This window comes from Ammodytes marinus, assembly GCF_949987685.1.
Source record: "Ammodytes marinus genome assembly, chromosome: 23".
Lineage (NCBI taxonomy): Eukaryota > Metazoa > Chordata > Actinopteri > Uranoscopiformes > Ammodytidae > Ammodytes > Ammodytes marinus.
The window spans coordinates 15,555,182-15,568,979 of record NC_137227.1 but is presented as its reverse complement, the minus strand read 5'-3'; the positions used below and the strand labels follow the sequence as shown (position 1 = coordinate 15,568,979).

Genomic DNA, 13,798 nt, shown 5'->3' with positions numbered 1-13,798 from the left:
ATGTCTAAGGAAATCAGGCCAAATTGGTCAATGGCTACCATGGCAACAAAATCAATGGTGCATAGAAAATGAAGCATGGCCACTTTGGTTAACAAACCATGCCTTCAACACCCATAGTTTTTAACAATAAAAAACTCATCAAATGTGGATTAAAAATGCAAAAGATTCTGCTATAAAGTCATTATTTATAGATGTTTCTGTTGTCAGTGATTTCAGAAAGCGTCTACAAGCGTCAGCAGAGGACCTGGGGCGAACTGCTCCCGTCCGCCACAGTTTAAGGATGTCAACAACAAGTTGATCTCCTTGGATTATCAAGTCTGGCACGAGCACAAACGTACAGAGATGTGGCATCGGACCAAAATGTCCCAGCTTTATTTTTGTCCCTGACAGACGCAAATGACATGACTCCAGAAAAACTCCACAAATAACCTCTGTGACACATAAACAGCCCGGCTCACAGAGGAGCAACACTGATCAGTGGTGAGGTACGAAAGTTTAAAAGTTCATACAACCTTGTGGAACCAACTGGTGGATAAACTTAATTAGCAACCTAGAAGCTGCCACACATTTGCCAGATACCTATGACACAGAAAAGGCCAAAGGTTAATGCTAGCAACTGTTTGGATCTTGCGCATAGCCTGACAATTGAATTGCAGTTGATGGAAAGAAATCAGGCGATAGTGAAAACGTTAACGTGTGTCACCTTATGGCAGTTTACCGCATTTCTAAATATTTTGTTGTGGGCTGCATTATTGATGTATCTTATCAATCTTACACTTAAAGTCTATTCATTTTCAAGAATAAATGGCATAACCTTTTTACGGTACAGAACCAAGAGGGAACTCAATTCACAATGAAGTGAAACAAGAAGCAAATCCTAAAATGTGCTGTGAAGAGCAAATATTCTCAATTAAATGCATTCATTTTTTGATTCCCCAAATATATGAACTGATTAACGGTTTCAGAGCAACAGTGGATTTGTAAGGGTATTTTTCACTCTTACTTCACTCTTAAGGTGAGAACACACCGGGCGCGTTGGGTGTGGTGGCGGTGTTGAAAAATCCTATTTTTGCATAGGGAACCATTGGTTTAGGCGCGAGGATCCGTTGGCCACGGCAAAGCGGCGCTTTGGGCGCTTTGGAAGCGTTACCAAAGCGTCAACGCGTCAGCAAAGCGTCAACGTGCCATGAAAAAAACTTTCAACGCTCCGTTGCGTGACGTTTAGCCGCGTTGGCCAATCAGCGGTGAGCTTGACCCGACGTCACAGACACGAGGACCGGAGGCGGAGGACAACACAGAGGCAAACACCGAGGAGGGAATGTATTTACGGCTGGCTGCCTGGTGCTGTATGAAGCCGCTCGGGGTTACAAGACGTGGGGAAAGTGAACCAGGAGAATGGGCTTCCTGGTTAATTCAGTGAATATGTGCGGCTGTGCATTAGCCGATAAACCAAGTTAGCGCCGGTCGGATAGCATTAGTTAACTCACCCGGTTGTGTGCGGCCACCACCTCCATATAATGAAGCCAAACATAACGGCTTAGTCCGGGGAACTTTCACAACGAGTACAGCGAAGCACCGGTATTTATATCTACGCCAGCCACGGTCCCCTGTCACAGCCAGGTAGGGTAATGTAGGCTAGTTGCCTTTATTTTCTACTGCCCTGCACACAATGCTGCTGTAAATGTGTTTGGTATGGTGCTGCCTTGCTGTTTGTGTTCATTTCCGAGTGGCGTGAATCTGTTTTAAGGCTATTTGTTCCGTTCAGTTGCTGTTTATTTGTCTTTTGGCACAATTGTTGGCCGTGTTGTTGTTGTTTTTGTGCGGACATGATCGCTGTTGTGTCGGGTCGGTTCTGATCGCAGCCATGGTTGATTAGGGGAATAAATATATTGGGGGGGAGACTAGCTGCGAAGCGACGCGTTGAACCACTTTTTGACACAAAATGACCAAGCGCCAGATCGGGCGCGTTGGTCGCTTTGGCCCAAAGCGCCAACGCGCCCGGTGTGTTCTCAGCTTTACATTTTCTTTATGCTGAGAACAACACTATCTATATGAACTGACTGGGCTTCGCTGGTGAGTCAGTGTTACATCAGAATGTCTCTGCAGCTCAACATCTGTGGAACATAATCAAATAAAAAAATGCATGGCAGAACCATTTGTTCCTGTGACCTCTATAAATATGATTTGTCGTTTCTAATGCTGGAACACGATAGAGGAGAAGCGTTTGAAGTCTACAAACGTGTCCTCCTACCAACACGATAAGCTGGCAAACATTGAGGCGACAGAGACACTGCACAGACCTACTGTACAGTGGTGGCAGGGAACTCAAATGATCTTTGTCAAGTAAAAAGGGCACTACAATGATGAAAAACTACAATCCAATGAAATTAAGCCTACTTACGGTTTTAAAATCAATGTGTTCTTGTGGTGCTTATAAATCAGAGTTGTTTAGCCAAGCACCCATTGCATGTGTGTATATAATGTCATGTTTCCCAACGAATAGCTGGTAAAATCAGCCTTTGGATATACTGTATTTAGTGGGTAGCAATGTACGATGTATCTCTCTGGAATGTGCTGATCTCTCTCAACTGTCACAACATAGGAAATACTGTATGGTTTTAACAGCAAATGTTTTTTCTTTTCTTTTGTTATTTTTGGCTCTAAGATTAACACCTCCATCCCTCATACAACAATGATAGATGTTTTTTTGTTGTGCTGCATAGGGCACTGAAGAGTGACACGGTGGAACTGGCGTATGTATACTGTATATAGGAACTACTTCCGCCCAATAAATAGTCCCCAACCAAGAGAGACAAACAGTGCAGTCTTTATTTGTGTCCATGTGTGTGATGGCTGCATTTTAATTTCTCAATACTATCATTTTCTTACACACTGTAGCTTGTGCGCCTGCATATGTACTACTTCTGGCTGCACAATCTTAGCTGGAACCTAGTCTACTTCAGAGGGAGCCAAGCGCTATCAGCACGGGCTCCACTTCACTCCAAGAGCCGCGATTCTCCAAATGCGGTATGACTCAGAGAATCTGTGCACGAGCTTAGATGAGTGCGTGTGTGCAGCCTGAAGCGTAGTGAGGACCTGACTGTATGGAGACTGTGTGTGTGTGTGTGTGTGTGTGTGTGTGTGTGTGTGTGTGTGTGTGTGTGTGTGTGTGTGTGTATTATTGGTCTGGCACGACACACTGAAGCCAAACATTCCCCTCGTGCACGAGGCTATATGATATTTATTATAAGAGGCTCTTATAAAACATTTTTAGGGAGTTTTCTGTCAGACTTTTGTTATTTGAATTTTTTGTCTCAGGTTTAATCCGAGCCAGCACTCGGGTCAGTAAGCACACACACACACACACACACACACACACACACACACACACACACACACACACACACACACACACACACAAGGGACACACCCCCATTTGACATTGACACACATAGCCTGTATGGCTGCCAATAGCTACAATAACACCCCTTTCTACCATCCAAACCCCCCTCCCCCGAGCAGCCCCACACTAACTAGCCCCTCTATCAGAAAGAGGCAAAATCCACCTTTAAATATATATGAGGAAATTACACCATGAAACTGTCACTGCTGCATCTCTGTATAGGGACAACCATTTAAAAACACAAACAAAGGAAGGGCAAAGATGCTCCCCATGGCTGACAGACAAGGCAGGAATGGATGGATTAGGATGGTGGAGGTGTTCCAGGTCCATGTGTTCAAGCGAGAATGTCAATATTGGCCCATATTCTGTCTGCCATGCCATTAAGCTGTCATGCCCCTGTCGACTGTTATTGTGTGGTGACGGTGGGGAGGGAAACAAAGACCCGCTGGCAAAGCCACATGTGCACGTCAACACAACGCACTCACTTTATCTCTGTCACACGTACGCTCTGATCAGACCTGCATGCATGCAAATTATCATTTGAAAAAAAATGTATTATCCAATTGGTGGGTGCAAACACATATTAACATATTAACTTGCAGAGTTTTTTAAATATGCTGTTGATAGGCAGACCGAGCAGCGTGTCTCAGGATTGAATCAAGGAGGAAAACATTGGGGGGAGGGGGGGGGGAGGGGCACTGATTACTTTGACATCGTTTAGCATACTGCAGTATTATTAAACAGGAGGGTCCTCCTTGCATTTCTGCACATTTTGTTACACAGACCTTAGCCCGAGAGAAAAAAAAGACCATTTATTTCCTTCGCTGTATTGCCTTGTTGCACGACTCTTGAATGAACAATGACAAAAATCTGCACAGGCTACTCCCTGACTTTCTCCAATATGAAGAGCTTGAAAAAAACGAATACAAATATCACAGCCCAGTGAAGACTAGAATAATAAAAAAATTATTAAAAAAATGCACAAACTTACCTTTTTTTCAGCAGATAGTTAACAACAAAAAAATCTTCACACAAAAGGCAGGGACTTGTAAAAAATATATTGCAAGTCTTGTTCTCCACTTTAGCTATGTCTTATTGCTCTATATTGCTCTATGTCCAGACCTGTTCGTCCAATCTTCACGCAGAACTCCCGTTATTTTACTTTTCCCCAGACCTCCGCTATTTTCCGCTGTGCCTTCTTCCCTGGTGTTGTTTTTCGTTTTTTTCTCTCCTTTCTCCAGCAGGAGGAAAATTCAGCACCGAGGAAAAAAAATATGGAGCGCTCAATCAAAGGGCAAGATGAAACGATGGAGTGTTTAGGGGAGTTTAATAACAAGGAAGTTATCTTCAAGTAATTCAACAATAAACACGATTCAAATAGTTTATTTAACTGTTAACAAAAAAAACTGTAATACTCGTAAAAGCTCGTGATAGCTTTGGTTGTGGACCACACTAAACGCTAAAGTAGAAAATAGCGTATCTCTCTATCTGGCTCCCCCCTCCGTCTAGCATTCACATTGGTACAGTCCAGCCTTGTTGAGCTCGTGGAACTCTTTCAGCCGAAATAACTTTTCCCGCCAGGGCTCGAACCAGCAGGTAAACAAACAGACCTGTGGACAAAACGCGGTCAGCAAGTGGTTGGAAGAGAAATGGTGGAATGTAGCCTATGTAGCCTTATTCATGGAGTCCAACATTGTGGCACACCTCCTTTTAGAGGTGTAGTGGTCCAAGCCATGGGCTCTGAGTGACCTCTTAACCTTCCTCCTGTTAACTTTCTTCTACCATCCATTGTGTTAGCGGGTCGGTTTCGACCCGTGTCTGAAATCAGCTGTAAAAAACACTAAAAACAATTATCTATCATCCAGTTTGTTTCTCATCTCTTGGTTACCTTGTTAGGATCCCTTATCCATGAAAATATTGTTTTTAATATTTTTGGTGTAGGAAGCTGCATGGGCCTTTTTTTGTCAGTAGGCTATGCGCCTCAATTTCAATAAATAAAATGGTAAAATGAACCTCAAGAGAATCATATAAATACATATTTGGTTGTTGTGTTACCTGATTATTACTGAAAGGTATGAGAACACATTTCTTAACTAAATTTGTTTTATTTGTTTTTTCATATTAATATTATTGACCTTTTTAACATCTATGGTGTTACCGGTCAATTACGACCCATATTTATTTCAGAAAACAGAAAAATAACTTTTATTTCAGCATTATACAAACACACAATGAAACACAGAACAAAATATAGATTTGTAAGGTCAAATAAACAACAACCAATCAACAAATCAAACTAATCAAAATCAATTACTATTCCAAAAATAGTAAAAAAAAAAAACAGAGTAAAAGTCTCTGTGTGCATATGTTTGGTTGTGTGTTCAGATGTGTGGCAAAGAGCAACACTTTCAGTGTTCTTTGCAGAAATATTTCCTGCAGGTAAAGCACAATACTTGTATCTTTCTGTCCTTAGTGCTTCGGCAGACCTGACACCTCTTATTTTTAGAATCAGGTGGCCATTTTCACCAAAAACATGAACCAGAACTTGGCTCACTGTATATCTCCTCATTTTTTAATACTACAAATAGGAGATGTGCACTCTGCAAGTCACCAACTCTATACTGAATTGACCTCACATGTCTGGATATGCCCGTCTGTTTGTTTCGCTGTTATGCAGGTATAAGCAAAAAAATTCAAAATGAGAACCCCCCAGAGCTCACATGATTGGGAGAGGAGCTGACTGTCATTGTGTTGGCTGACAGTGCACTTATGATTTCAGTTTTGGCTCTAGTTATTGTTTTTACATCTTTTATAACCGGGTCGAAAACGACCCTAACACCACCAGTGTTATAATTTCCACCAGAGCATTTTATAATTAAGTGAAACATTTTTAATTTATTTTATTTTGTTGAAATAGAGGTTCCTGACAAAGTCAAGAAATCTTGATGCAATAAACAAAATGTAAGTGGTTCTTTTATGCATTTGAAATTCAAAACGGGTCAGTGGTGACCCTAACACGAGAGGAAGGTTAAGGAAGGGAGGGAGGGGGAGGGGAGGTTGGGGGTCACTGGGTCAGTTTGTCCCTGGGTAGGAATGAGAGTATCGTATTAACATCAGTGTGACTGTGAGAAATTTGCCAACTACTTTAACTTAAAATGCTTTGGAATGAAATGGCCGAAGCACATCCTGCAAGAATACTTTTTTTTTTTTTTTACTAAATAAAACAATCTGGATGAATCTATTAGACCATCAATTCCCACAACACCCACTCTCTGAACTTTATGAATGTTCTCTGTCCCCAGTACATTTCCCATCACGTTCAGTGAAAACTGTACGGAAGCCAATAGCGGCCGTGCGTGCAATTACTTCTATGGACTCACTCTTGGGACATAAATACAACCAGTGTGAATCAAGTCTCTCTATTGGCTCAGTAAATACAGGTGTAGTCAGATAGACTGTTGTAATATTAGACAATTGATGTGGAAAACAATGCAACATGTAGATTTGTTCCTGCTTAAGCTTTCCCTTCTAAACGCGCACCTTCAGCTCCACCCACAACCACATTTCTCAATCTCTTATCAATTGTTGGACATCTTAGTTTTATTTGAGAAGATATGTGAGAGTTTAGCTCCCCACTGCCCTGATCTCTTTGTGAGCTAAACCAACCTCAACCTTTTTTTTTTTTTTTTCTTTTTTATTTACGTGATGCAGGACAAGACAGGTGAAAGACATAACATTAGGTGAGGTACATGACAATTTAAGTGTTCACATTTAAGACAGAACGGACGAGACAAAAACAAGCAGGAGGTCATTGCATATTTTTACATTGTTGTTGACAGGCTGTGTGTGTGTGTGTGTGTGTGTGTGTGTGTGTGTGTGTGTGTGTGTGTGTGTGTGTGTGTGTGTGTGTGTGTGTGTGTGTGTGTGTGTGTGTGTGTGTGTATACACATACATATAAACAACAAAAAAAACAAAAGAATTTAAAATAAATGATAAATCAGTACTAAGAAATGAATAATCATCATAAGAATGTAATGATAAGAATGGCATTTTCGGTTGTTTAAATAGTATTAATTTCCATTATGGTATTTTAGACTTTTGATTCACAGTTTTGAATGTAGTCATAAGGTAATTAGATAATTGGGAGAGAGAAAAGAAAAAAAAAAAAAAAAACCTTTAAATCAGTCCCGGACCAAGGCTACTGTGTAAAGTAATCAGTGCTGCGACACAGCAGTGATGGAGCGCCTGCACTTTATCAATCAATATGTCTTCCGCTGAGGTCATGGCAAGTTGAACAGTGAATCAAAATATCTCTCCTTCTCTATTCCATTTACCAGTATTGGGAGAACAAAAAAACATGTGCCTGTATGTTTATGTATTTTTTGGCGCACACTTAAAGTCCGCCAGCACTGGAACAAACGTTACCTTGAAGTGTAAACATTTAGAGGTACATAGGACTGTGCCAATAAAAAGTCAGCCATAGGGATAAGTTATGGGCAGGTACTGTAAAACAGTACAGAAAAACAAAGTGTTTGAAACACAATGAATCACATGACACACACACACACACACACACACACACACATACACATACACACATAACAATCAGCCTGGAAATGCTGTTGTTTGCGTTCTGATAAAATACCGTCTAGCGAGCTACAAAGACGTGCCAAAAGAAACTTGGTGTGACTTTACAGGGCGTTTTACAGGAACTCCCTGCAATGTTAACCACAAACATAACTCCATATTCAAAGGTATATGGACTCAGTTGCACCTGAGTCCTCTAACTTTATGATTGTGTATTCCTAGCTGGGTTTTGCTTTTTGAAAAACAAATTACGTAGGCTATATCTTAATTGGACTTTGATTGTGCAGGATGTTGCCTCACCGCCCATCCTTCTATCTTAATTGAGTTTGCCTGCTGTGTCAATCAAATAGCAGCCTGTTAGTTGTTATTCGCTATAGTGCTAATTGTATTGATTGGATTTGAGCTTTATCACAATTGAACCTCCGGGGCAAAGCCATGGGGTGGATCAGGTTACCGGTCATATAATCAAGCACAGGGCACGGAAATGTATCCGTTACGTGGTTAATTTCAGTACAAATACAGCAGTGGACGTATTGAATGCATTTAAAGTTCAATTATTATTATTTTTTTTTTACATCATTCACGAGATTCTCTTTGCAACCGACCAAGGATTTTAGAAATACTCAGACCCAGTGAAATTCACCTGCTAAGAACCACTTTACTACAGTACTCACCAAAAAGAGAACCTTCCCTTTTAAACTTTTTGAAATGTTTAGACTTCAAAGTTTGTTTTTCTCACTTTTCTCTATAAATATAACAATTTAGTTTCAAAGCCTTATCTGAATTAGCCGGAAAAAAATGTGTTTCTTGAGATCAATTGTAGAGAAAACGCCTTTTTCTGGTTGTCCCCTCGAAAGAATTTCAGCACATTCCTGATCATATGACCTCCATTCGGCCAGTTGCTACTATGTTTCTCTTTCAGGATGCAGCTGCTGTTTCTTTTTTCAATCTTGAGACCAAGGAATTGTGCCTGAAGAAGTGAAGCAGTCATTACCAAATAGCTACACAAAGTTACCCAACTGAAAAGAATCCACTCTGTTAAAAATGTTAGCTCTTGTTTGATAAGCACCAAAATCATGTTAAGGTATGTAACAATTCCTTCAAATATAAAACATTTTCGGCCTTTTTCACACAATCACTGCTAGTACAAAATCGGCGCCCCATGCGTTCCTGTTCCACAATACAATCAGCAGCACCCTCTGCCTGAGGGTCACAATCACCTTCATCATCATCATCATCATCATCATCATCATCATCCAATCCTCCAGGGCTTCAGAATCACAATACACTTTTCAGTATAAAGATTTCAAATATCAAAGGTTTAAGACTTCAGATTAGTTCCATTGCAAGTCGAATCCTCCATATTTTTTCTAGGAAAATCCAATCAAACGTCTGTGTCAGTCCTTGTTACGTTTAAATATTTAGCTGTCAGGAAGCTTTTTTCTCCTTCCTCCATGCTGGCTGTTGTGGAGAGGCTAAACCAGACCTGTAGGGCCGGGTTTTTCATTTTTTTTACACCCTCATATCCTCCCAGTGTCAGCTCCTCTTCAGCTTTTTCGTAACTTTCGTCATCCTCCTGCCGCCCTTAAATAAATATGCTTTGTTCTGCCTGCTTCTCGCTCCCTGTCTCTTCCTCTGTGACTTCAAGTCAGACTCGATAATGTGCTGCAGCTGCTCAAACCATATAAGCCCCTTTTAATCAGTGCAGTTGACCCTGTGACCCCATCTGCTCTCTGGACACACACACACACACACACACACACACACTTGTGCTCCCTTCTTTTACCCTTTCAGGCCAAGCTCATGCTGAGAACAGTTCACCAGGGTTAATGCTGACGGAAGAAGAACAGTAAATAACAGTGGGGGGGAAATGTACCCCAATGCTACATAGCCAAACTACTGTCACTGCAATATCCTCTAATACAGACACATCACATCACAACTCAGCATTTGCATTTCAGGCGCTGAGCTGACACACTTATCCAGAGTGATTAACGGCGTCCACATTTACAGACCAACATTTTAAGCGAGGCCCCAGCCGTGCTCACACCGTACTCTGATTATGTTGCTGAGATTAGCCAGAGAGAGTGGGTGTGATTGCAGGAGCATACTGTTGCTGTCGACAGGCAAATATCTATACCTGCCGCTGGCCAATTAAAATTGTGTTGGTCTGGGCACGCTCCATTGAAGCTCATTAAAAATGTAAAAAAAATTCTGAGCTACGTCTCAATTGGTTCTATATGATATGGGCGGGCCAGAGCCTATGGGGCTGTGGGGCGGACGTAACCGGAAGACGACAGTGCTGGGCATGCATTGTCATACTAAAAGGCCTACTAACGTCCTACTCATACTTAAAGCCATACTATAAAATTGCTAGAAAAAAACAAAATAAAATTGCCACTTTGGATAGACGGACAGACAGACAGACAGACAGACAGACAGACAGACAGACAGACAGACAGACAGACAGACAGACAGACAGACAGACAGACAGACAGACAGACAGACAGATAGATAGATAGACAGATAGATAGATAGATAGATAGATATAGATAGATAGATAGATAGATAGATAGATAGATAGATAGATAGATAGATAGATAGATAGATAGATAGATAGATAAATAAATAGTCCCAGTGAATGAAAAGTGGATTTGTCTGATGCTCCGAAAAATCAAAGAACCTCAGAAATATCTTGGCTGTGCGGCGCATAAGTGCTCTTAACAACTGTGTGAGTGAGTAAAGAGACTTTTAGTTAGAGGGAGCTGATGGAAACAAATGAAAGTTACTGCATTTCCTCAAGGATCAGTTTATATTGTTATTGTCAATGTCATGTCTTCATAGGAATGTATGCATGTGTTTCCGACTTGGCAAGATGTGCATGTGTGTGTGTGATTTGAGACAGCTGCACAGCATAAATGGAAACCAGTGGAATATAGGGAGGTGTGTCCCTGCTCGCGATTGGCCCACTGGTACGATTCCAGAGTCAATGACGTCACAACTTCATGCCTGACCTACTTAAAGAAGCTGTGACGTCACTGCTGTCTCTTTTTCCTGTACCCCTCACTCTCATACAATACCCCTACTCTCTCCATCTCTTTCCGTCTTTATTTCTCTCCTCTCTCTCTCTCTCTCTCTCTCTCTCTCTCTCTCTAATCCCTATCATACTTTTCTTTGGCACTTATCTTCTCCTTTCATTTTTTCTCACCATCCATGATACTGAGTGAGACAGACAGAGATAGACAGACAGACAGACAGGCAGGCAGGCAGGCAGGCAGGCAGGCAGGCAGGCAGGCAGGCAGGCACGCACGCACGCACGCACACACACACACACACACACACACAGGAAAGGAGCCAAACAGAAGATTGAAGAGATGAAAGAGGCCAAAGAGGCAGAATCGTCCATCGATGCCAATAACCCAATTTCCACAGATTAAAAGCCATATTAAATGAATATTAATGGGGTTGGAAAGCAGCAATGGCCCCGACGATATGACAAAACGGGAAGACAAGCTTCCACCATATGGACAGAAAGACTCCTTGGGGCATTTTCTATGAAGTTATATTTGGTGCATTGACACATGTATCCATAAAATTACAGCACTTTTAGTGTGATTAATGCTAACCCAAGTCAGCACTGATTTATTGACTTGAAGGTCAACATTTTCTTTTTTTATTACATGTTTTAGATGCGGAAAAATGTGTTAAGTTTCACACAATTTCAACCAGGATAAATTTCACTAATCCATACAAATGACCACATTTCAACATGTGTATGTGCTCTGTAGGCATTACAAGTTTACCTGCCATTTGTGAGATAATCAACTGTCAAACGTGACGTTTCTGTCAAATTGGGCCCTTGGGTCTTTTTAATTTTAAATAATTGTTATATTTAGTAACTTAATTTAATTGGGTGATCTTCAAGTAATAAAGAACATTGTGAAAGAACTGGGAACCAAAGATAATTACTGCACAAACAATCAAGCAACTAGAAATAATTAAAACAATTGAATAACACCAGATAATTAGGCTATAATGTCTGTAGGGTAATGAAAGATCCAGCTCGGGAGCAGTTAGCATTGTCTTCCGTTCAAATCTGTTTTAGATTACAATATTAAACATGAATACATTTTAACACTGGGGAAATACAATTTGCAGTAGGCCTATCATTGTCAGTCAATCATAACAAAGTACATTTAGTCAAACCTTTTTTTTTACTTACTTAGGCTATTTTGTAATCTTATTTAATTCAGCTTTAATATTTGAACTTTTACTACATTTATTTGATAGCGTAAGTTACTTTGGATTCTATAGCCTACGTAACACATTCAATCATTTTAAAATCACAACGCAAAGTATTAAGAATTGTAAAATTCAAAGACACTTACAAGAGCAATACAAATCACATGATATTATGTATCTAATAATATCATGTCCTACTGTTTAATACGGATGTGTAAAATCAACAATTTGTGTTTCATGGGGTGTTATGTGTCAGACTACTTCTTGTTGCCAGGCAACCAGTGTTGACTCCAGACCCTTGCCGTGCACCGGCCAAGAAGTAGTTGAGCTGTGAAGCTTCCTTATTTACAGTACAGACATTAAAGTGGCGTCAATCTCTTCAGTTAACTCTGGTGCAGAAGCTATTTCTTCCAAGGCCGAACTAGTCCCTTAAGTGTCCCTTTGAATGCAGGATCTGCCCTTCTCATTCAGTAGGCCTACCTGACATCATAATAGGCTAAATTCTTTGAGTTTGGAGCAATACTGATTTTTTTATGATCCTATTTATATGCATTGTAATTGCTTACAATGAGATTGTTTTATGATCTTATTGTCCCTGAATAAATAAAGGTTATTATTATCATCATCACTGCAGTGTACATGTAGAAATGAATTACGGTGGGAAACAGATTTTTGTGTTCCCGAAAGACAAGTAGATTATCTGTGTGGAGCAGGGACACTGAGGGCTGAACACAGCCCGGGGGGAGGGATCTAATCTGAGGCTACTGTCAGGCTACAAGCGCTCCGGAGCGAGTATGACCAGAGGAAGGATGAGAGGGAAAGAGAAAGTCTAACGGTCAGCAGATATGGATGGGATGAGATATCGAAAAAGCAATCAGGTTGAAACACTGGTAAACAGATAGTTAATTACAAGGAGGTGTTTAAAGCTATAGTGCGTATCTTCGGTCGCCCCCATGAGGAATTTTGAGTAATTACAACAACGCTGTTGGCCCGTCTACATAAGGTGAGCCTTCGGTGATCAGGCATTGGATTTTATACAATCTGCTCTACTTTCAGGTTTTTTAGAATCAACAACTGAAACATTTGTCGGGCGCTTCTTGGGATTTTTCTGAGCTTCCGCACCAGTTTCAGGGGGCGACACCAGTTGGTTAACACTGCCATACTGAGAAATACAGAGCGAGTTATGTGGAGACTAATCAAGTTTGTATTAACTCGTTTGGCAATGGCTTGAATGTAACCAATATTCAATTATATGAAAAAGTTACGCACTAAGGCTTTAAAGGTGGAGTCAACGATTCTGGAGAACGCTTGTTATTATAATCACTTGTTGTCAAACTCAGTGAATATCTCACAGTACGGACAGGTAAGCGGATCAAGAGGAGATATTCACTGAATTTGACAAGAAGTGATTTTGACAACAGACGTTCTCCAGTGTCGTGGAAGTTTTTTAATCAGTTAAACCTTGTGGGAATAAATGAACTGAAACTTCTCAATATAAACAATTTAATAAAAGTAGATAAAACAAGAGAGTTACAGAGTAAAGTTCCAACCTGCATGGTCAGCCCC

The 13,798-nt window shown here is 40.7% G+C and overlaps 1 protein-coding gene across 1 annotated transcript in view; it reads right to left on the bottom strand.

Moving 5' to 3' along the window:
- Positions 1-4,616, bottom strand: part of ndrg2 (NDRG family member 2) — a 30,034-nt gene extending 25,418 nt beyond the window's left edge. The window contains exon 1 of the mRNA XM_080051944.1: positions 4,395-4,616. The gene's annotated coding sequence lies outside the window, so the exon portion shown is untranslated. The remainder of the gene's footprint in view (positions 1-4,394) is intronic.
- Positions 4,617-13,798: the final 9,182 nt, after the last annotated feature.